Genomic DNA, 25,447 nt, shown 5'->3' with positions numbered 1-25,447 from the left:
ACGAGCGTGTGTGAAACGCTAGCGGTACAATATAAATGGAAATGAAAAAGCAGACTCTCTGGTGAAGGAAGCAGTCCATAATTTTATCAGAGATTACTTAATGGTACCTGCAAAACATATGCTCCCAGTAATTCAGTCTGTACTTGTAGAAACTTGGAACTTTATTGGAAGTTGGAAAACCAGAAAATGGGTGAAATTATTAAGTCATTTTACCCACGGACTTATTTTGACATGCAAAGGTAAAAAAAAAAAAAAAAGTGATGTTGTGCCGAATGAGAATTGATCACATCAGCTGACGTATAACTTTTTAATGAGTGGAGAACATTAGCCATTCTGTAAAGATTGCTTGGTGCCATTAACTGTGAAGCTTATATCAACCGAGTGTCCAAGATAACTGACCAAGAGATTGTGCCATTTTAATAATTAAAAGGATAGCAAAGGCATCAAATTCAATAAAAAATTTAGTGACCTAAATGCAATGTGGATAACCTTTTCAAGTTTCTTGTGGAGACTAGTTTATTAAATAGGGTATAATCATTGTTTAAAATTAGAAATATATATTATTCGTTAAATAATTTTTGTGTTTCAGTGACCATTGCTGTTACGATGCCATTTAATATCTTAAAATTAGTCAACATTCTGTCACAACTGATCCCCTTTTTTATGTTTTCTATTTAACCTCTGTTCCTAGTTCATCTTTTCCAGATTGATACTCAGTTACTTTAACTTTAAGTCCATAGTAAAATTTCAAATTTTAACATGTGAGACCATTCGATGCCAGTGTAGCCTGTATTCTACGCATATCTCTTGGATATTATCATAATTAAGGCCGGGAAAACCTTACTAAAACTGTAATTTTACCACTTTATGTCGCTAGTAAGTGTAGCTTGTGTCTTACCCAAGTTTCTTGTCCCTACTAAGTGTAGATTGTATACTACCCAAGTTTGTTGTGCCTACCAAGTGTAGCTTGTATCATACCCAATTTTCTTATTCCTACTAAGTGTAGCTTGCATCCTACACAAGTTTCTTGTTCCTACAAAAATGACAAACTAATATAGCTAAATTCTGAAGTTTTAATTAATGTTCAATTGGTAAATTCTTCAGGGGAATGGTCATAAATAAGCACAAAACATAGACGCCCATTCATATACATAGTTTATGCTCAGTAAAAAAAAACGATTCTTCAGTAGTCAAAGAAAACGTAACTGAGATTTTAAAGCAAAGACTACTGTAGAATACTACAATTTACGGGTCATCCTATGCTGTTAATTTTTCAAAGTGAAAAGCTTTAATCTACAGAGAAAAAAGGAAACCCTTTCATCCTTCCTACATCGCCGTAAGAGAGAGAGAGAGAGAGAGAGAGAGAGAGAGAGAGAGAGAGAGAGAGAGAGAGAGAGAGAGAGAGAGAGAGAGATTCACCATATGAAAACAGTAGATTTATACCTATTTTCTATGAGGTTACGAATGTTACTCATTTTTTATTTTTTGTATCTATTTAATCGAGGGTTGTAGAAATTTAGCGTAAAAGGGAAATATGTGAATCTGTGTAGGAAACACGAATATGGTTAGCTGTTAAGATACCAAATCGAAACCATAATCACTTCAATTTTCAAGTGGCTAGATGTGTCTGACATCTAAGATTCACAAACTATTCTTTTCATGATATTTCAGCGTAAGAATATAAACACTATATAATGGCGATGTGCAGAAAAATTGCTTATTTTGAAGGGGAGTTTTAGATAAATGCAATTTTATCCATGTAAGGCAATTAACGAATAAAAGTACATTTCCGCATTCTGTTAATTCTAAACGTTTTACCACACCTTGATTACTAAAAGGCTCGAAACTGTGCTACCAAATTGATTGCAAAACACTTTTCTTGAACTTTCAATGGGAGTATTGAAATTCTTGAGATGATACTTGTATCACATACATTCTGAAGCAAAATGACAAAATATACCAGATAAGTTTTTAGATCTTACTCACTGATTCACTTCAGTTGTGCCATGTTTTTATTTTCCATGGTTTTTTTCTTTTTTTTTTTTACCTATGCAAATACTATCCTGCTATCCACAAAAAAGAAATTGAAAATATCTAAAATTTTATAATCTATAGTTCTACTGCTATTAAGGAGCAGAAACTTTGTTAATAATTCAATTGGCAGTGGAACTTTCCTATAATTCCAATAAAACTGTTTTGTATCAGTAAAATGGCTTCCAATGGACAATTCTATAAAAAAAAAGTTTGGATTTGCGCAAGCAATAATGGTCATGGAGACCAAATACAGATGGAGCCACCTGTCTCCCAAGGACGACAGAACAAGGATTTCTGCTTCCTTGATTTTCAAAGTTTCTACATTCTGAACGTTCAAAATTTTTAGAGCCATTTATTTCGTTGGGCTGAGGACGTGAACGTCAATGGTGGATATTACATGTAAGCATTCTTTTGAATTATTTATTGTGTATTTTACTGTAATGGAGTTTCCGTTCCACATTCCAAGTATTACAATCGGTGAAATTGCACTGTTTGTGTTGCGATTTTTATCATTATGCTAATTTCGTGTCAATCTATCCAAATTCCCTACTGTTCACACAGTTTCTCGCAATTTAATTTGCGTATCCTCCCTCCTCGAAAAGGGAGTTTTGTGTACGTTTATATTGTAAAAATAACTGTTCTCGTATACATTTTCGAAGTATTCTTTGACTGCTTAACTAGGCCTTGCCTTGAAGTTTATGGCTGAGTACTTAATGTGTAAAAAAACTAGTATAATTCTTATATGATATCAAGTTTTCTACTTTAAAGCATTTAGTATTTCCCATGAAACTGAATTAAGTTACATTCGTAGTGCCTAATTAGGGGAAACTGATATATCTCTACATGATTTCTTTCGCAGTATTTTAGTTAAAAACTTTGCTCAAGTGTTTTTGATGTTTCGGTGGTTATTTTGGTCTATTGTTAATTTATAGCATAATATATTTGATAAAGAGTGAAGATGAAAGACTTAAGTCTTTCTTACGCAGCAGCCTTTTACAGTTCTGTTTAATCTGAATTTTGGCTGGTTTTATATCAGTGATTGAAGTATTGTGATTGAAGTATTGTGATTGAAGTATTGTGATTGAAGTATTGTGATTGAAGTATTGTGATTGAAGTATTGTGATTGAAGTATTGTGATTGAAGTATTGTGATTGGTTAAACAATAGTGAAGGTTTAGTGAATTTGGTTACAAATATGTGAAGGTTTAGTGAATTTGGTTACAAATATGTGAAGGTTTAGTGAATTTGGTTAAAAAAAAGTGAAGGTTTAGTGAATCTGGTTACAAATTTGTGAAGGTTTGGTGAATCTGGTTACAAATTTGTGAAGGTTTGGTGAATTTGGTTACAAATTTGTGAAGGTTTGGTGAATTTGGTTACAAATTTGTGAAGGTTTGGTGAATTTGGTTACAAATTTGTGAAGGTTTGGTGAATTTGGTTACAAATTTGTGAAGGTTTGGTGAATTTGGTTACAAATGTGTGAAGTATTAGTGAGTTTGGTTACAAATTTGTGAAGTTTTAGTGAAATTGGTTACAAATTTGTGAAGTTTTAGTGAAATTGGTTACAAATTTGTGAAGTATTAGTGAATTTGGTTACAAATTTGTGAAGTTTAGGTGAAATTGGTTACAAATTTGTGAAGTTTAAGTGAAATTGGTTACAAATTTGTGAAGTTTTAGTGAATTTGGTTACAAATTTGTGGAGTTTTAGTGAATTTGGTTACAAATTTGTGGAGTTTTAGTGAATTTGGTTACAAATTTGTGGAGTTTTAGTGAATTTGGTTACAAATTTGTGGAGTTTTAGTGAATTTGGTTACAAATTTGTGGAGTTTTAGTGAATTTGGTTACAAATTTGTGGAGTTTTAGTGAATTTGGTTACAAATTTGTGGAGTTTTAGTGAATTTGGTTACAAATTTGTGGAGTTTTAGTGAATTTGGTTACAAATTTGTGGAGTTTTAGTGAATTTGGTTACAAATTTGTGGAGTTTTAGTGAATTTGGTTACAAATTTGTGGAGTTTTAGTGAATTTGGTTACAAATTTGTGGAGTTTTAGTGAATTTGGTTACAAATTTGTGGAGTTTTAGTGAATTTGGTTACAAATTTGTGGAGTTTTAGTGAATTTGGTTACAAATTTGTGGAGTTTTAGTGAATTTGGTTACACATTTGTGGAGTTTTAAGTGAATTTGGTTACAAATTTGTGGAGTTTAAGTGAATTCGGTGACACATTTGTGGAGTTTTAGTGTATTCGGTGACACATTTGTGGAGTTTTAGTGTATTCGGTGACACATTTGTGGAGTTTTAGTGTATTCGGTGACACATTTGTGGAGTTTTAGTGTATTCGGTGACACATTTGTGGAGTTTTAGTGAATTCGGTGACACATTTGTGGAGTTTTAGTGAATTCGGTGACACATTTGTGGAGTTTTAGTGAATTCGGTGACACATTTGTGGAGTTTTAGTGAATTCGGTGACACATTTGTGGAGTTTTAGTGAATTCGGTGACACATTTGTGGAGTTTTAGTGAATTCGGTGACACATTTGTGGAGTTTTAGTGAATTCGGTGACACATTTGTGGAGTTTTAGTGAATTTGGTGACACATTTGTGGAGTTTTAGTGAATTTGGTGACACATTTGTGGAGTTTTAGTGAATTCGGTGACACATTTGTGGAGTTTTAGTGAATTTGGTGACACATTTGTGGAGTTTTAGTGAATTTGGTGACACATTTGTGGAGTTTTAGTGAATTTGGTGACACATTTGTGGAGTTTTAGTGAATTTGGTGACACATTTGTGGAGTTTTAGTGAATTTGGTGACACATTTGTAGAGTTTTAGTGAATTTGGTGACACATTTGTAGAGTTTTAGTGAATTTGGTGACACATTTGTGGAGTTTTAGTGAATTTGGTGACACATTTGTGGAGTTTTAGTGAATTTGGTGAAACATTTGTGGAGTTTTAGTGAATTTGGTGACACATTTGTGGAGTTTTAGTGAATTTGGTGACACATTTGTGGAGTTTTAGTGAATTTGGTGACACATTTGTGGAGTTTTAGTGAATTTGGTGACACATTTGTGGAGTTTTAGTGAATTTGGTGACAAATTTGTGGAGTTTGGTTACAAATTGGTGGAGTTTTAGTGAATTTGGTTACAAATTTTTGGAGTTTTAGTGAATTTGGTTACAAATTTTTGGAGTTTTGGTGAATTTGGTTACAAATTTTTGTAGTTTTAGTGAATTTGGTTACAAATTTTTGGAGTTTTAGTGAATTTGGTTACAAATTTTTGGAGTTTTAGTGAATTTGGTTACAAATTTTTGGAGTTTTAGTGAATTTGGTTACAAATTTTTGGAGTTTTAGTGAATTTGGTTACAAATTTTTGGAGTTTTAGTGAATTTGGTTACAAATTTTTGGAGTTTTAGTGAATTTGGTTACAAATTTTTGGAGTTTTAGTGAATTTTGGTTACAATTGTGTGGAGTTTTAGTGAATTTGGTTACAAATCTGTGGAGTTTTAGTGAATTTGGTTACAAATCTGTGGAGTTTTAGTGAATTTGGTTACAGATTTGTGGAGTTTTAGTGAATTTGGTTACAGATTTGTGGAGTTTTAGTGAATTTGGTTACAGATTTGTGGAGTTTTAGTGAATTTGGTTACAAATTTGTGGAGTTTTAGTGAATTTGGTTACAAATGTGTGGAGTTTTAGTGAATTTGGTTACAAATGTGTGGTTTTAGTGAATTTGGTTACAAATGTGTGGAGTTTTAGTGAATTTGGTTACAAATGTGTGGAGTTTTAGTGAATTTGGTTACAAATGTGTGGAGTTTTAGTGAATTTGGTCACAAATGTGGAGAGTTTTAGTGAATTTGGTTACAAATGTGGAGAGTTTTAGTGAATTTGGTTACAAATGTGTGGAGTTTTAGTGAATTTGGTTACAAATGTGTGGAGTTTTAGTGAATTTGGTTACAAATGTGTGGAGTTTTAGTGAATTTGGTTACAAATGTGTGGAGTTTTAGTGAATTTGGTTACAAATGTGTGGAGTTTTAGTGAATTTGGTTACAAATGTGTGGAGTTTTAGTGAATTTGGTTACAAATGTGTGGAGTTTTAGTGAATTTGGTTACAAATGTGTGGAGTCTTAGTGAATTTGGTTACAAATGTGTGGAGTTTTAGTGAATTTGGTTACAAATGTGTGGAGTTTTAGTGAATTTGGTTACAAATGTGTGGAGTTTTAGTGAATTTGGTTACAAATGTGTGGAGTTTTAGTGAATTTGGTTACAAATGTGTGGAGTTTTATTGAATTTGGTTACAAATGTGTGGAGTTTTAGTGATTTTGGTTACACATGTGTGGAGTTTTAGTGAATTTGGTTACACATTTGGAAAGTTTTAGTGAGTTTGGTTACAAATTTGTGAAGTATTAGTGAGTTTGGTTACAAATTTGTGAAGTATTAGTGAGTTTGGTTACAAATTTGTGAAGTTTTAGTGAATTTGGTTACAAATTTGTGAAGTTTTAGTGAATTTGGTTACAAATTTGTGAAGTTTTAGTGAAATTGGTTACAAATTTGTGGAGTTTTAGTGAATTTGGTTACAAATTTGTGAAGTTTTAGTGAAATTGGTTACAAATTTGTGGAGTTTTAGTGAAATTGGTTACAAATTTGTGAAGTTTTAGTGAAATTGGTTACAAATTTGTGAAGTTTTAGTGAAATTGGTTACAAATTTGTGGAGTTTTAGTGAAATTGGTTACAAATTTGTGGAGTTTTAGTGAAATTGGTTACAATTTTGTGGAGTTTTAGTGAAATTGGTTACAATTTTGTGGAGTTTTAGTGAAATTGGTTACAATTTTGTGGAGTTTTAGTGAAATTGGTTACAATTTTGTGGAGTTTTAGTGAAATTGGTTACAATTTTGTGGAGTTTTAGTGAAATTGGTTACAATTTTGTGGAGTTTTAGTGAAATTGGTTACAATTTTGTGGAGTTTTAGTGAAATTGGTTACAATTTTGTGGAGTTTTAGTGAAATTGGTTACAATTTTGTGGAGTTTTAGTGAAATTGGTTACAATTTTGTGGAGTTTTAGTGAAATTGGTTACAATTTTGTGGAGTTTTAGTGAAATTGGTTACAATTTTGTGGAGTTTTAGTGAATTTGGTTACAATTTTGTGGAGTTTTAGTGAATTTGGTTACAAATTTGTGGAGTTTTAGTGAATTTGGTTACACATTTGTGGAGTTTTAGTGAATTTGGTTACACATTTGTGGAGTTTTAGTGAATTTGGTTACACATGTGTGGAGTTTTAGTGAATTTGGTTATACATGTGTGGAGTTTTAATGAATTTGGTTACACATGTGTGGAGTTTTAGTGAATTTGGTTACACATGTGTGGAGTTTTAGTGAATTTGGTTACACATGTGTGGAGTTTTAGTGAATTTGGTTACACATGTGTGGAGTTTTAGTGAATTTGGTTACACATGTGTGGAGTTTTAGTGAATTTGGTTACACATGTGTGGAGTTTTAGTGAATTTGGTTACACATGTGTGGAGTTTTAGTGAATTTGGTTACACATGTGTGGAGTTTTAGTGAATTTGGTTACACATGTGTGGAGTTTTAGTGAATTTGGTTACACATGTGTGGAGTTTTAGTGAATTTGGTTACACATGTGTGGAGTTTTAGTGAATTTGGTTACACATGTGTGGAGTTTTAGTGAATTTGGTTACACATGTGTGGAGTTTTAGTGAATTTGGTTACAAATGTGTGGAGTTTTAGTGAATTTGGTTACAAATGTGTGGAGTCTTAGTGAATTTGGTTACACATTTGGAAAGTTTTAGTGAATTTGGTTACACATTTGGAAAGTTTTAGTGAATTTGGTTACACATTTGGAAAGTTTTAGTGAAGTTGGTTACACATTTGGAAAGTTTTAGTGAAGTTGGTTACACATTTGGAAAGTTTTAGTGAAGTTGGTTACACATTTGGGAAGTTTTAGTGAAGTTGGTTACACATTTGGGAAGTTTTAGTGAAGTTGGTTACACATTTGGGAAGTTTTAGTGAAGTTGGTTACACATTTGGGAAGTTTTAGTGAAGTTGGTTACACATTTGGGAAGTTTTAGTGAAGTTGGTTACACATTTGGGAAGTTTCAGTGTAGTTGGTTACACATTTGGGAAGTTTCAGTGTAGTTGGTTACACATTTGGGAAGTTTTAGTGAATTTGGTTACACATTTGGGAAGTTTCAGTGAATTTGGTTACACGTGTGGAGTTTTAGTGAATTTGGTTACAAATGTGTGGAGTTTTAGTGAATTTGGTTACAAATGTGTGGAGTTTTAGTGAATTTGGTTACACATGTGTGGAGTTTTAGTGAATTTGGTTACAAATGTGTGGAGTTTTAGTGAATTTGGTTACAAATGTGTGGAGTTTTAGTGAATTTGGTTACAAATGTGTGGAGTTTTAGTGAATTTGGTTACAAATGTGTGGAGTTTTAGTGAATTTGGTTACAATTTTGTGGAGTTTTAGTGAATTTGGTTACAAATGTGTGGAGTTTTAGTGAATTTGGTTAAAAATTTGTGGAGTTTTAGTGAATTTGGTTACACATGTGTGGAGTTTTAGTGAATTTGGTTACACATGTGTGGAGTTTTAGTGAATTTGGTTACACATGTGTGGAGTTTTAGTGAATTTGGTTACACATGTGTGGAGTTTTAGTGAATTTGGTTACACATGTGTGGAGTTTTAGTGAATTTGGTTACACATGTGTGGAGTTTTAGTGAATTTGGTTACACATGTGTGGAGTTTTAGTGAATTTGGTTACACATGTGTGGAGTTTTAGTGAATTTGGTTACACATGTGTGGAGTTTTAGTGAAGTTGGTTACACATTTGGAAAGTTTTAGTGAAGTTGGTTACACATTTGGGAAGTTTTAGTGAAGTTGGTTACACATTTGGGAAGTTTTAGTGAAGTTGGTTACACATTTGGGAAGTTTTAGTGAAGTTGGTTACACATTTGGGAAGTTTTAGTGAAGTTGGTTACACATTTGGGAAGTTTTAGTGAAGTTGGTTACACATTTGGGAAGTTTTAGTGAAGTTGGTTACACATTTGGGAAGTTTTAGTGAAGTTGGTTACACATTTGGGAAGTTTTAGTGAAGTTGGTTACACATTTGGGAAGTTTTAGTGAAGTTGGTTACACATTTGGGAAGTTTTAGTGAAGTTGGTTACACATTTGGGAAGTTTTAGTGAAGTTGGTTACACATTTGGGAAGTTTTAGTGAAGTTGGTTACACATTTGGGAAGTTTAGTGAAGTTGGTTACACATATGGGAAGTTTCAGTGAAGTTGGTTACACATTTGGGAAGTTTTAGTGAAGTTGGTTACACATTTGGGAAGTTTTAGTGAAGTTGGTTACACATTTGGGAAGTTTTAGTGAAGTTGGTTACACATTTGGGAAGTTTCAGTGAAGTTGGTTACACATTTGGGAAGTTTCAGTGAAGTTGGTTACACATTTGGGAAGTTTCAGTGAAGTTGGTTACACATTTGGGAAGTTTTAGTGAAGTTGGTTACACATTTGGGAAGTTTCAGTGAAGTTGGTTACACATTTGGGAAGTTTCAGTGAAGTTGGTTACACATTTGGGAAGTTTTAGTGAATTTTGTTACACATTTGGGAAGTTTCAGTGAATTTGGTTAAACATTTGGGAAGTTTTAGTGAATTTGGTTACACATTTGGGAAGTTTTTGTGATTTTGGTTACAAATTTGTGAAGTTTTAGTGAATTTGGTTACAAATTTGTGAATTTGGTTACAAATTTGTGAGTTTGGTTACAAATTTGTGAAGTTTTAGTGAATTTGGTTACAAAATTGGGGAGTTTTAGTGAATTTGGTTGCAAATTTGGGGAGTTTTAGTGAATTTGGTTGCAAATTTGGGGAGTTTTAGTGAATTTGGTTACAAATTTGGGGAGTTTTAGTGAATTTGGTTACAAATTTGGGGAGTTTTAGTGAATTTGGTTACAAATTTGGGGAGTTTTAGTGAATTTGGTTACAAATTTGGGAAGTTTTAGTGAATTTGGTTACAAATTTGGGAAGTTTGAGTGAATTTGGTTACAAATTTGGGAAGTTTTAGTGAATTTGGTTACAAATTTGGGAAGTTTTAGTGAATTTGGTTACAAATTTGGGAGGTTTTATTGAATTTGGTTACAAATTTGGGAAGTTTTAGTGAATTTGGTTACAGATTTGGGAAGTTTTAGTGAATTTGGTTACAGATTTGGGAAGTTTTAGTGAATTTGGTTACAGATTTGGGAAGTTTTAGTGAATTTGGTTACACATTTGGGAAGTTTTAGTGAATTTGGTTACACATTTGGGAAGTTTTAGTGAATTTGGTTACACATTTGGGAAGTTTTAGGGAATTTGGTTACACATTTGGGAAGTTTTGGTGAATTTGGTTACAAATTTGGGAAGTTTTGGTGAATTTGGTTATAAATTTGGGAAGTTTTGGTGAATTTGGTTACAAATTTGGGAAGTTTTGGTGAATTTGGTTACAAATTTGGGAAGTTTTGGTGAATTTGGTTACAAATTTGGGAAGTTTTGGTGAATTTGGTTACAAATTTGGGAAGTTTTGGTGAATTTGGTTACAAATTTGGGGAGTTTTGGTGAATTTGGTTACAAATTTGGGAAGTTTTGGTGAATTTGGTTACAAATTTGGGAAGTTTTAGTGAATTTGGTTACAAATTTGGGAAGTTTTAGTGAATTTGGTTACACATTTGGGAAGGTTTAGTGAATTTGGTTACACACAAGTGAAGGTTTAGTGAATTTGGTTACACACAAGTGAAGGTTTAGTGAATTTGGTTACACACAAGTGAAGGTTTAGTGAATTTGGTTACACACAAGTGAAGGTTTGGTGAATTTGGTTACACACAAGTGAAGGTTTGGTGAATTTGGTTACACACAAGTGAAGGTTTGGTGAATTTGGTTACACACAAGTGAAGGTTTGGTGAATTTGGTTACACACAAGTGAAGGTTTGGTGAATTTGGTTACACACAAGTGAAGGTTTGGTGAATTTGGTTACACACAAGTGAAGGTTTGGTGAATTTGGTTACACACAAGTGAAGGTTTGGTGAATTTGGTTTCACAAGTGACGGTTTAGTGAATTTGGTTACACACAAGTGACGGTTTAGTGAATTTGGTTACACACAAGTGACGGTTTAGTGAATTTGGTTACACACAAGTGACGGTTTAGTGAATTTGGTTACACACAAGTGACGGTTTAGTGAATTTGGTTACACACAAGTGAAGGTTTAGTGAATTTGGTTACACACAAGTGAAGGTTTAGTGAGTTTGGTTACTCGTGTATGTTTAGTGAATTTGGTTACTCACTTGTGGAAGTTTAGTTAATTTGGTTACACACTTGTGAAGGTTTAGCGAATTTGGTTACACGCTTGTAAAACGCTTGTAAAACGCTTGTAAAGGATTAGAGAATTAGGTTACAAACTTGTGAAGGTTCAGTGAATTTAGTTTCACTAGTGAATTAGTGAACTTGGTTGAATAGTGAAGGTTCAGTGAATTGGGTTAAATATAGCGAAGGTTCAGTGAATTGGGTTAAATATATCGAAGGTTCAGTGAATTGGGTTAAATAATCGTGAATGTTCAGTGAATTGGGTTAAATAATCGTGAAGGTTCAGTGAATTGGGTTAAATCGTGAAGGTTCAGTGAATTGGGTTAAATAATCGTGAAGGTTCAGTGAATTGGGTTAAATAATCGTGAAGGTTCAGTGAATTGGGTTAATTAATCGTGAAGGTTCAGTGAATTGGGTTAAATAATAGTGAAGGTTCAGTGAATTGTGTTAAATAATAGTGAAGGTTCAGTGAATTGGGTTAAGAAATAGTGAAGGTTCAGTGAATTGGGTTAAGAAATAGTGAAGGTTCAGTGAATTGGGTTAAGAAATAGTGAAGGTTCAGTGAATTGGGTTAAGAAATAGTGAAGGTTCAGTGAATTGGGTTAAATAATCGTGAAGGTTCAGTGAATTGGGTTAAATAATAGTGAAGGTTCAGTGAATTGGGTTAAATAATAGTGAAGGTTCAGTGAATTGGGTTAAATAATAGTGAAGGTTTAGTGAATTTGGTTACAAGCTTATGAAGGTTTAGTGAATTTGGTTACAAGCTTATGAACGCTTAGTGAATTTGGTTACAAGCTTATGCACTAGTGGAGGTTTAGTGAATTTGGTTACGCACTCGTGGAGGTTTAGTGAATTTGGTCATGAACTAGTGAAGGTTTAGTGAATTTGGTTATGCACTATTGGAGGTTTAGTGAATTTGGTTATGCACTAGTGGAGGTTTAGTGAATTTGGTTATGCACTAGTTGAGGTTTAGTGAATTTGGTTATGCACTAGTGGAGGGTTAGTGAATTTGGTTATGCACTATTGGAGGGTTAGTGAATTTGGTTATACACTAGTGGAGGTTTAGTGAGTTTGGTTATGCACTAGTGAAGGCTTATTGAATTTGGTTTTGCACTAGTGGAGGTTTAGTGAATTTGGTTATGCACTAGTGGAAGTTTAGTGAATTTGGTTATGCACTAGTAAAGGCTTAGTGAATTTGGTTATGCACTAGTGAAGGCTTAGTGAATTCAGTTATGCAATAGATGAAGGCTTAGTGAATTTGGTTATGCACTAGATTAGGGTTTGGTGAATTTGGTTACGCACTGGTGGAGGTTGGGGGAATTTGGTTACGCACTCTTGAGGATTTAGTGAATTTGGTTACGCACTCTTGAGGATTTAGTGAATTTGGTTACGCACTCTTGAGGATTTAGTGAATTTGGTTACGCACTCTTGAGGATTTAGTGAATTTGGTTACGCACTCTTGAGGATTTAGTGAATTTGGTTACACTATTGAGGTTTTAGTGAATTTGGTTACACTATTGAGGTTTTAGTGAATTTGGTCACGCACTCTTTAGGATTTAGTGAATTTGGTTACGCACTCTTGAGGATTTAGTGAATTTGGTTACGCACTCTTGAGGATTTAGTGAATTTGGTTACGCACTCTTGAGGATTTAGTGAATTTGGTTACGCACTCTTGAGCATTTAGTGAATTTGGTTACGCACTCTTGAGCATTTAGTGAATTTGGTTACGCACAATTGAGGATTTAGTGAATTTGGTTACGCACAATTGAGGGTTTAGTGAGTTTGTTTACGCACTAGTGAGGGTTTAGTGAATCTGGTTACGCACTAGTGAGGGTTTAGAGATTCTGATTATGCACAAGTTTAAGGGTTAGTGAATTTGGTTACGCAATAGTGGAGGTTTAGTGAATCTGGTTACGCACTAGTGAAGGTTTAGTGAATTTAGTTACGCACTAGGGAAGGTTAGTGAATTTGGTTACGCACTAGTGGAGGTTTACTGATATTTGTTAAGCACTAGTGGAGGTTTAGTGATATTTATTACGCACTAGTGAAGGTTTAGAATTTGGTTACTCACTAGTGAAGGTTTAGTGAATTTGGTTACGCGCCAGTGGAGGTTTAGTGAATTTGGTTACGCGCCAGTGGATGTTTAGTGAACTTGGTTACGCACCAGTGGATGTTTAGTGAATTTGGTTACGCACCAGTGGATGTTTAGTGAATTTGGTTACGCACCAGTGGATGTTTAGTGAATTTGGTTACGCAACAGTGGATGTTTAGTGAATTTGGTTACGCACCAGTGGATGTTTAGTGAATTTGGTTACGCACCACTGGAGGGTTAGTGAATTTGGATATGCACCAGTAGATGTTTAGTGAATTTGGTTACGCACCAGTGGAGGGCTAGTGAATTTGGTTATGCACCAGTTGATGTTTAGTGATTTTGGTTACGCACCAGTGGAGGTTTAGCGAATTTGGTTATGCACAAATTAAGGCTTAGTGAATTTGGTTACGCACCAGTGGAGGTTTAGCGAATTTGGTAATGCACAAATTAAGGCTTAGTGAATTTGGTTACGCACCAGTGGAGGTTTTGTGAATTTGGTTACGTACCAGTGGAAGGTTAGTGAATTTGGTTACGCACCAGTGGATGTTTAGTGAATTTGGTTATGCACCAGTGGATGTATAGTGAATTTGGTTACGCGTTATTGGAGGTTTAGTGAATTTGGTTATGCGCCAGTGAAGGTTTAGTGAATTTGGTTATGCGCCAGTGAAGGTTTAGTGAATTTGGTTACGCGCCAGTGAAGGTTTAGTGAATTTGGTTACGCGCCAGTGAAGGTTTAGTTAATTTGGTTACGCGCCAGTGAAGGTTTAGTTAATTTGGTTACGCGCCAGTGAAGGTTTAGTTAATTTGGTTACGCGCCAGTGAAGGTTTAGTGAATTTGGTTACGCGCCAGTGAAGGTTTAGTTAATTTGGTTACGCGCCAGTGAATGTTTAGTTAATTTGGTTACGCGCCAGTGAAGGTTTAGTTAATTTGGTTACACGCTAGTGGAGGTTTAGTGAATTTGGTTACGCGCCATTGGAGGGTTAGGGAATTTGGTTACGCGCCAGTGGAGGTTTAGGGAATTTGGTTACGCGCCAGTGGAGGTTTAGTGAATCTGGTTACGCGCCAGTGGAGGTTTAGTGAATCTGGTTACGCACCAGTGGAGGTTTAGTGAATCTGGTTACGCACCAGTGGAGGTTTAGTGAATTTGGTTACGCCCTCGTGAAGGTTTATTGTACTTGGCAATGCACTTTTGAAGGTTTATTGTACTTGGCAACGCACTTTTTAAGGTTTATTGTACTTGGCAATGCACTTTTGAAGGTTTATTGTACTTGGCAATGCACTTTTGAAGGTTTATTGTACTTGGCAATGCACTTTTGAAGGTTTATTGTACTTGACAATGCACTTTTGAAGGTTTATTGTACTTGGCAATGCACTTTTGAAGGTTTATTGTACTTGGCAATGCACTTTTGAAGGTTTATTGTACTTGGCAATGCACTTTTGAAGGTTTATTGTACTTGGCAATGCACTTTTGAAGGTTTAGTGAATTTGGTTACACTCGAGTGAATTCTTAGTGAATCTAGTTATGCACTAGTGAAGGTTTAATGAAAATGGTTCACGCAAGTGAAATTTTATTTGATATGGTTACACCAGTGAGGGTTTATTGACCATGGTTATAAATCACTGAAGGTTTAGAGAACTTGGTTACGCACCTGTGCAGGTTTTGTATTTTATTACTTTTTCAGTTATGAATTTGGCTACACACTTGTGAAGGTTTAGTGATTTTGGTTACACACTTGTGAAAGTATAGTGACTGACTTTAAACTATTACATGCTTCAAAATAATTTTTCAAAAGTTACTGAATGTCCTCCCACAGCCATTTTACCCGCTTCCTTAGTGTACCAGTATGACTACATTCACATGAAAGTCTCCAAAATGGAACTACTATTTATTTTAAAATTTAGTATTTCATGAATATGGAAACTGTTGAAAGTGCTCTTAAGTTGAGTATATAGCTATTGTTGCGCAAGTGAAAGTATAAAATATACCTGAAATACCCACGGGGCTTTCATGCGCACCACATGTACTACTTGCCAGAACAGGGGACAGGGATGCAATGTTATTGCGAGTGTAGCGAGCCACGTCGGTGCACAGACAATTAGGAGTGAAAGTGAATCATACGTAACTTTCAGCCACTTACATGAACTATATATTTTTCTAACTGGTTTTCTTGTTTATTTCCTATTTCAGACCATTATTTCTGCAAATCCATTGTTTTGCGTATTTCCCCACTAGTTTCCCCCTAGTTTCCTGCTGTCTCTGTAAAGGGCTCCAAAAACAATCTAAATTATTTTTGTCCCAATAATCGTGAGAGATGCATAAAATAAGAGCAAGTAGGAAGTCATATTCATTTATTTGGCTATAAATTAAAGTATCATATATTTACCCTTTTGAGTTTTGAAATTAATAAGTTTTTTCTACAAAATGGAATTGACGTTTCTAGTTCTACATTTATCTAGAAATTCTGCATAAGGTTAGTTTTTATAAACCTCATTTCTTCGATTGTTGGTCATACTATTTAACTAAAAATATCATCTGCTTTAGTAGCACTGAAGTGTTTCAAGTACGTATTTTTCAGATGTCAAATATATACTTCCCTTTTAGCATAAATTTTGGTCTTAGTGTTTACTTTTTCTCACGACTTCTTTCCCGAGGTATTTGCTTGAACTGACGAATTTTGATTATATTAATTTGATTGATTTAAGCGATATCTTGGCGAACGTAGATATTAGATGCTGAAATAAGCAATTGTTCAGTTTGATACTGACATTTGAAGTTTTATCATAACATTAGTGAGGATGCTAATGTTGTTAATTATTATTTTTTTTTTAAAACTGATACAATAAGTAATAGATGTGGAATTATTAATACTCAATGTGTTTGTTTCAATTATAACCTTAGGCTATTTAAATTCTTAAATTTGGTCTAAAAACTATTTCTGCAGGCAGCTATATACACAAGTAGTTGAGTGTTTTTACCAGGCACTTAAGTGAGTAAGCAAATATTCTTTAAAACCATTTATTCCTATATAATCGGCAGGAGTTGTAATACAAAATTTAGTATTTTAAAAATACTGTTTTTACTGTGTAAATATTTTTTTTGGTAAACATAGAAATTATTAGCCTCTTATCTGGTAATTGTCTTCAAATGAAATTGTGGCCGAAATATTTGCACACATTAATGAATTTTCTTTTCCAGATTTTTAATGCCCATACTGAGATGAAGTTTGAACGATGAACTCTATGCAGACGTACCAGGGAAATAAAAAAAAAGTTTCATCCAGCTTGAAGTATAGTAAATTTATAAAACTATTTACTTCGAAATTGACCCAAAAACTCAATCTTCAGTCAGTACTGGTAAGTGAATAAAATTGTGCTTTTAGCGTCATGGCTATTATGTAAATAAAAATTTTAGAAGTCCAAATCAAACTTTAAAACATGAAATTTGAAGTTATCGTTTTTATTTATAATAACTTTCTCATGATGTACGTGGGAAAGATTCCATGTGAAAAAAAAAAAAATATATTCTAAAGTTTTATGATTTTAAAGTTACTGTCCACAACTTAAATATCGAAGGTACAGTAATGGGGAAATCTAATACACGAGACAGAAGTGGTTAATGAATATTGATTATACAAAGTGTTTATGTAAAAGAAAAATTTTGACAATGCTTTTATAACTGAACACTGTTTGGCGTCACAGTACGTAATTTTGATCTAATTAGTTTTTGATTGGCAGATTTTGGTGATAAATGTAAGTGTACCTGAAATCTATAACTAAAATGTCTATAGAAAAGCACAATATATTTAAACTGAAGGTAAAAAGTGACTTATGAAGCCTTTACTATAGGAGGTTTTGTCATGTTAGATTTCAGTCCTATTTTATTTTTTTTTAATCTATGAAACTATTAGCTTTGAGTGGGGGAATCTTAAATGACCTCGTCCCTATGGCTGATGCCACTAACACGGAATGGATTGCGAAGTGCTCTTTGCATATCAGTTGTGTGGCTGGATTATTGGTTGGGTACGGTAGGATTTCTGTACACCCTATAGATTTTGACAGAATCTTGAATGAATGGTTTACTGGGTTTTAAGACGACTGGATGCAGGGACTGAAAAAGACACAGACGGGAGAGCGAGCGAGCCAGGACCTTCTTCAAAAGAATTGACACCTCGCTCCTTCCACTTGGCACCTCTCTAGCACGCAGTCTTTTGCCGGTGGAGTTTGAGCAGGGGAGAGACCTGAGCTGGTGGGAGTTAAGATACCAATCTACTCAAGGGAGTGGACCTTCTCTTCTCCTAAGGCATGTTGCTCTTTACGGATCCATGAAAAGTATATGGGGCTCATATCTCTCTCGTCATTGCATCCGGGCTTTAGTCAGCATCCAGAAAGCAGTGCCACAGAAACCTCCTAGAAATGAGGGCACCCTATCTAGCCCTTATAGCATTCTTATTAGTTCTTTTCAGAGCACTGTAGTGCCGATGGGTGACAATAATACACTGGTGTCCCTTCTAGGCCAGTTGGCTTTGGTGATCTTGGAATGGAGGAAGGCAATTCTGGAGCCGTATAAGATTGTTTTATCCAGGGTAAGAATATCTTACTAGCAGACAATCTGAGCAGGAATATTCTGATAGTTGATTCATAATGGTTCTTGAAACGGATAGCCATCAAAGCTTTGACTTTGTGGGGTTTGCTGACAATCGACATGTTAGCAGCACTCCTCAACCGGAAGCTTCCGTTGGGAAAGAATAGAAGTCTATGCGTTCCCCCCTCCAGCTTAGTAAGGTGTTTATTGAACAAAGTCAGGGCATAAGATCTGGAGATGATTCTTATGGCTCAGGTGTGGCAGCAGGATGAATGGTTCCCAGACCTTCTACCTTGCTCAAAAACCACACGTGAAAATCTTCGTGATACCATTGCTTTCTTCACGCCTAAAGTTTATCCATCAGCTTTCTGCAAAGAGGCCTTTTGAAGCCAGTTGTGAAACATGGAAGGATACCTCTGAAATGGCCCGTTTATTTTTTTTCTGGCTCAATTGTAGTTCAAATAGCAGTTGAAGGCAGATGTTAGCCATAAGTAAGACTAGTTGAATATGAGAAATCAGCCACTCCTATTTCAGCATTCACTCTCTTGGGGTGCAGTATACGAGGGACTCTGCAAGCTGACCTCGTATAACTGCAGGTAGGCACCATGCACTTTGTTCAACTTAAGTGTTTTATATGCCCCTGTTCTCCATGCCATGTGGATTTGGGCAATGTTAAGTGATGGTCTTACTCCAATATTACGCTTACGTGGTAAAGTCATATTGCTAAATTCTACTTCCAATACGGATTGGCCAGGCTGTTATCCTATGAGGATAGAGGTGTCAAGACACCTCGTGCAAAGTTCAAGGGTTAACTAGGGATTGTCTTCTAGACAGTTGGTTTTAAGAAATCCATCCACCTTCAGATGAGTTTCCTATGTAAACAACGGAAGGCTTGTATGTCACGCTGGAACAAATAAAAAGATTTGGAAGTAATTCATATTTTAACTAGCTTTACACATACTGGACCCCGCTATCACTACCACTGAAAAGTCATGCTGCAATAGAAAAAGTGACTGTCAGTTGTTAGTGCTGGTGCGTGTGGGGTGGCTATCCTACCATCACTTCCCCTGCTAACTAACGGAGGATAATTACACCATGTAAAAGCTCATAACACATAGTTTCATTTCGCTGAAATAAATTCTCCTACGTAGAGCACTCAAGGTTTGTATAGCTAGGAAAAATACAAATTTCTATATATAGTTCTAAGCCTGATATTTGCCTGTCACTCTGAAAAATTTATATATTGAATGCCCTTCCTGCAAATATCGAATTTTTAAGTGCTTGCTTGGTGTGCATAGAATTGTGAATGAGTGTAACTTGTAACATTGTGAATTAGTGTAAATTGTAGCAATGTGAATTAGTGTAAATTGTAGCAATGTGAATTAGTGTAAATTGTAACATTGTGAATGGGTAACTTGTAACATTGTGGATGAGTGTAACTTGTAACATTGTGGATGAGTGGAACTTGTAACATTGTGGATGAGTGGAACTTGTAACATTGTGGATGAGTGGAACTTGTAACATTGTGGATGAGTGGAACTTGTAACATTGTGGATGAGTGGAACTTGTAACATTGTGGATGAGTGGAACTTGTAACATTGTGGATGAGTGGAACTTGTAACATTGTGGATGAGTGGAACTTGTAACATTGTGGATGAGTGGAACTTGTAACATTGTGGATGAGTGGAACTTGTAATATTATGAATGGAAAATGAATTGTTGAAACTACGCTTTGTCAATGAGTACAAGGATAATTTGAATATATTTATTTTGAAGCTTAAGAGGAAGTAATATACTTTTCATGTTTAAATCCAAAATGACTATTAATGTTAATCTGGTGAAATATGAAATGTATTGATTTAATACTTCTAACAAATATTACTTGATACTTAAAAGGTAAAGAGTAGGTCTACTTTTGGCAAAGACAGGACTAATAAAAACATTTATGTACACTATATATGTATTGATTTCTTTCAGGTGTATTTGGAACCAGTTTGAAACTAGGAGCGAAAGGAATTGCAGACTGAACGCTAAAACGTCAACAGTAAAGCAACAGATTTAAAGTAAAGAATGAAATGACATGGAAAAATTACATAAATGCTACCAAAAAAAACTGTGAACTTCAAAAATAAAAGACTAATGTAGCAAAAATACTTTTACTGTTCACATTGCAAATTATTGTATGTTTTTAATATTGAAATATATTACATACAGTAGCACTTTCCTTTTACTATTTGATTCTTAATGTAATTTTTCAAAGTTATGTTTTTGCATACAGAGCACTCCTTCTGATCTCGTCTTTTTAGCACTTTTTGTACAGTTTTCCTAAAGAAATGACTTCTTTTCTAGTATATGTTCTGTAATTATCATTTCTGCTTATTGTGGTGTCTGTTTCGTATAGCCTTTTTAGGGTATTCTTTAGTTAAGAGCTTTCTTTTGGTCTTCTTTCCTTCGCGCACTATGATTTCATAAGGATATGGTTACGCTATAGTGAATATTGATTTTGACGTTTTTTTTTTTTTTTTTTTTTTTTAGCTCTGGGTTGAGTTGATAAATGTTGGTTTATGTTCCCACACAGCTTTGCCGATTTGTAATTCCCTTAAGTGAACCGTTTCAACAGTTTTGGTGAACTTTTACGACTGGATTTCTAGACACTTCTTTAGAATAAAGTTTTCCTTTATACAGTTTCCAGATATTCGTGTGTGGAGTTTATTTCTCAATTCTTTGATGGAGAGAGCTTTAAATAAGCCTATAGTAGGTTTTTCCCCAAGCATATAGTAGATTTTTCACAAATCTAGTACGTATGCCCAGTGATTTTTCATAATAGAAAAGTGTTTAAAGAATTTCTCTTTTTGGTAGTCTTGGTAATAAAATTTTCTTGTGCAAAGTTTTTAACATTTGGATATGAAATATCTTTTATAAATCAGTAATTTATTATTAGAGGTTTAGGGATTTGAGACTTGAAAATATTCCTGATATGACGTATCAACAGAGAAAAAACCGTGATCGAAAATACAAATTATTTATAGTTAAATTCTTGTCTTAGTTCTAAATTTGTGGATCTCTACATGAATCGCTTTGAAATTCCAGCGATTTTGGAAGAATATTTTAACACTTTAATCTTGGTATCTCTGAAAGGACTGATTTTGATCTTAGTACGTGAGGCTATTTACGATTTCTCAAGACCTTACCCGATATATATTGATTCCTGTTGTGTTTATGGAACTTGACTTTTTTGATTTAGTAAAATATAAATTAAATTTAGTTTAACACTGGTAAAATCTAAATGATTCTAGGTAATAGATTGTATATAGTTAATGAAATTGGTATATGAATTGAAATTTTTTATTTTGAATTTGGATGTTAACTCTCTTGGAAAGTATCAATTAGAGAGCTTGTTTTAAGAATTTTATATGCAGAAATATTAAGAAAACTTTTACAACAAGCTTAGTTATATATAGAGGTGAATTTTTTTCAACTTTAGCAATGAAGTTTGGGGGCGAAAGGAAGTTTAATGAATATAATTACAATATTTAGACAGGCTAGTAATATAAATTTAATACTGTTACATATTAGAAAAGAAAATATTTTAGCGTGAATGAGAATTGTTCTATATAAAGTCTAAATTATAGAATAATCTTTAAAAATGAAGACTGTTATTTAAAGGTTTTAGTTTTACTTTTTTTGAAATGTGCACACCTCAATGCTCAATTTCTTTGACAGGTTTGAAGGGGGCTCTAATGACAGAGGAGATTACACAGGAACAAGCTCTATATTTTATGCCAGAAAAATCTTTGAAGGTTTTTCACCAAGAAGACTTAAGTATTGTGGAATCACATTTTAAAGTAAATTGCTGCTCTTTCAACTGTGCAACAGGGAATCATTTATTAGTAAGTGTTTAACACCTTTAACTTTGTCTTTGTTAGATGTAAAATCAATAAAACTATATAACTAACAAAGTTAATAAGTTTAGCACAAAGTTAATAAGTTTAGCACAAGAGCTTGCGAAACCTTTTTGAAGTCGGGAGCCATGTGTAAATTATTGTTACTGTTGTAATTTTAATATTAGGGTTTTCTTTATCATAGCTGAAAATACGTATACTGATCTTAAGCATTCAAGTTTGAACGTTTTAGACACTGTCGTTTGTGAATAAGTAGCTGGTCAACAACAATAGTTCGTTCTTTATGTAAATGTGCTTAAAACGAAAGAAATATATCCAGGTTAATTCTGATAAATCAGGCTGAAAGTAGGAAGTTGGTGGTGTGAAATATTTAATGATAGGATCGGCAGGCCTACCACACCCCTAATGTAGGAAGGGTAGCTAGATATTCTTAATACTTACCGCTAAGATCAAAAGGCTAGATATGAGATTACCAAAATTTTTTATTTTAAGATCAAAAGGCTAGATATGAGATTACCAAAATTTTTTATTTTATAACTGCTTTTATTTCATATTGCAGTTCTGTCATGCACGTTACATTTGGCTTCGATGGGAGATGAATGGATATATTGCTAGAAAGATGATACTGCCAAATGTATTAATAGAACTCTACGTATATCTATAGTTATCTATAGTTTTCTAGCTTTTTACTATGAATAAAAATTTAAACATTCAACTAAATTTTGCAAATTTTATTAGTTCATTTTGAACTATCATTTCTATTTTAAGACAGTAAATGTTTTTAGACACTATTACAGATATGTTTTGTAATATAAAAAAATTTACTCCGTACTCTTTCCAAACAATTTTTTTCAATAAAAAAATGGATGCTTCACTAAACATACATTATTTCTTTCAGACGTTGCCGTGAGATTCAGACGTTGCTGTGAGATTACATGAACTTGAAGTTGGACTAAATGATGAAGATAGTGAAATCAGAAGGAAATACATTACTGAACTAAACAATTTTGGAAAGACATTACTGAACTAACAAATTTTGGGAAAATAAAAAAGCTCAAGAACATACAATGTTTTATTGTCCCGAACCAAGACCAAAAAAATACAACTGAAAAAAGCGCTTTAGTAGTATCTACAATAAATAGTAACAGCTTTTTTATAGCAAGCAGTCTTTTTTTTCTCTTGCTCATTGTGTCCTACTCTAGTTTTTTTTCTTCTGCTACGTTTGCTTGTTATCTTAATTTCTCTTCTCTCCTGCTTCGTTTTCTGCGTACACATTTTCTTCCATTTGGTCTCATCATCTTCGATAGTTCTTTATTCTCTTTTTTCATCTTCTCTTTTACGTTCTAATGCTGCTTAAAAAACTCATCTTGTGCGTTTTGCATGACACTCAACCCGTTAACAAGATCTACCAATAAATTCTCATGGCATTTACGAAGCACGAAAGGCCGTAGGATGCAAGAGACCCTACGGTCTTTTGTGCTTTTTTATGAGAAGTTATTGGAGATAGGTCAAAGCTAGCTGAGATTTATTCACATCCATAAAATCTGCATCAGTCATACAGCCTGAAAGAAGAAAACATTAGATTTCTGTACGATTTATATATATCTCAGTAATTATATTGTCACCTCAGAAATCGGGATCATTAATAATATAACTAGCTCAAACTCAAAAACACACAACGAGCTACGCTAAAATTCTGTTCTCAAAACATAACTTAATTCAGAATAAAAACATTAAAATTTTTTACTAATTCCCCTTCTTGAAATGTTACAATTTACAAATCAGATATAACTTGAAAAAATTACTTTACAATCATGCATTGAAATTACTTAAAACGATTACTGAAAAATTATGGATTTTAAAAAACTTACACAAGACTTGACAATGTTATAAAAACTGAGATAATTTACTAAAATATCAATAGCCAAAAGGTTTTAAGCATCAATATAAATCATAAGCTTCAACCGTCTGTTAGTCTAATCACAGCAGCATTATATATAAGTATTTACTATTGGCAGTACATTATAGCCACTTATTTTCTTGCTAACGTATGATAAATACCATGCTTAACCTTTCCCTTAAAAACGTATGATAAATACCATGCTTAACCTTTCCCTTAAAATCTTTCAAAATTAATTAAATTCAAGACTGCTATTGCACAAGCTCTATCACAGCCCACTAACTAACTTCAAGCCCCAACTAACTAACTTCAAGCCCCCACTAACTTCAATATATAATCACCATTACTCAAGCCTTAAGGCTAGCAACCATGAATATATAATTGTTATCCAAACTAAATTATTTTAATTTTTCTAAAAACCATTAAAATTTGAAAGACTAAAAAATTAGAAGCTTTTCTAAAAAGACTAACAAATTCATGCTAAATAGCCCTTGACTTTAAAACGAATTGAAGCTGAAATCATTAAAGCCAGTGAAATATTCCAGAGAAAAAAAAGCTCAGCTATAAAACAGACCCCCGCCTAGATCTATGAGATCCAAAAAATGGCAGATTAACACTTTGCTCTATACTTCTAGCAATATTCCTGAGCTTCAACACCTCACCACTTATAATACAAAGACTTACTAACTCATATACAGTATATCTAGTTTAACCACTAGAACCAATTTCATTAGATCACATAGGAAAAATACTCTATAACTGTTACAATCTGGGAAAACGAACATCAACCATAGCTGGTAAATTAGATCTCAAATATCTTAAAAAATTGCAACCAAAGTCTAAACTTAACCTATCCATATAACCTGGACTCTTAAGAAATCTATCTAGATCTCTGTATTCGCTAGATTTACCGGTTATCAATAAATAAATATTCTGAATAAAAGACTTATGACTTCACTACACTTCAGGTACGATAGAATACCTACCAAAATTTGTTTCGAAATCTCTGGCAATTACACCCCTGCTTAATAACTCAATATTAGATTTTTTAAATTAAGAAATCAAAACATTTACTATCAATTAAGGAATCGCCCTCCAAAAAATAAGACACCAAAACTTCGTTAAAATTTACGAAAAAAATTAAAAGACATTAGATTACTTCAAAAGAAAATACGTATTGGTTATATGGAAGTTTTAAAACCCATCCAATATATCTCACTTTTGAAAATCTTATCAATGGAAACAAGAAATTACAAGTTTTGGCGTACACTGAAGGCTACGAAGCAAAGTTCACAGGATATGCTAAACGCTATAAACAGAGTACTGATTATTATGATACAAGAATTATATCCAAATTTTACTGTTTTGCTCTTGTAAATACTCAGAAACCAAAACTTTTAATGATTTAGTTAAAGCCATTTGAAATTACAAGTTTCTAATGATTACCCCAAATCAATATGCTTTTAATGCTAAATAAAAGACTTATGTTCTAGACTTATAACCAAGGGTTTAGCAATTCAAGAATTTGATCGAGTTAAGACAAATCCTGTTAATTTGGGATGAGTAAAAATTACACTACCGTGAACTAAATTGTACACCGTTTTTTTTTTT

General features: G+C 33.6%; 2 long non-coding RNA genes across 2 annotated transcripts in view; one reads left to right on the top strand and one right to left on the bottom strand.

Moving 5' to 3' along the window:
- The first annotated feature begins 16,629 nt into the window (after positions 1 to 16,629).
- On the top strand, positions 16,630 to 22,850 carry LOC137643515 (uncharacterized). The gene is made up of 4 exons (XR_011044977.1): positions 16,630 to 16,806; positions 20,012 to 20,214; positions 21,758 to 21,924; positions 22,835 to 22,850. It is a non-coding gene; the product is annotated as an uncharacterized lncRNA (long non-coding RNA).
- Positions 22,851 to 23,253: 403 nt separating this feature from the next.
- Positions 23,254 to 25,447, bottom strand: part of LOC137643514 (uncharacterized) — a 2,573-nt gene continuing 379 nt past the window's right edge. Inside the window, exon 2 of the long non-coding RNA XR_011044975.1 lies at positions 23,254 to 23,498. This is a non-coding gene — a long non-coding RNA (uncharacterized lncRNA). The remainder of the gene's footprint in view (positions 23,499 to 25,447) is intronic.

This window comes from Palaemon carinicauda, chromosome 7, assembly GCF_036898095.1.
Source record: "Palaemon carinicauda isolate YSFRI2023 chromosome 7, ASM3689809v2, whole genome shotgun sequence".
NCBI lineage: Eukaryota > Metazoa > Arthropoda > Malacostraca > Decapoda > Palaemonidae > Palaemon > Palaemon carinicauda.
Note: the sequence above shows the minus strand (reverse complement) of the source record. Positions and strands in the feature narration are given on the sequence as shown.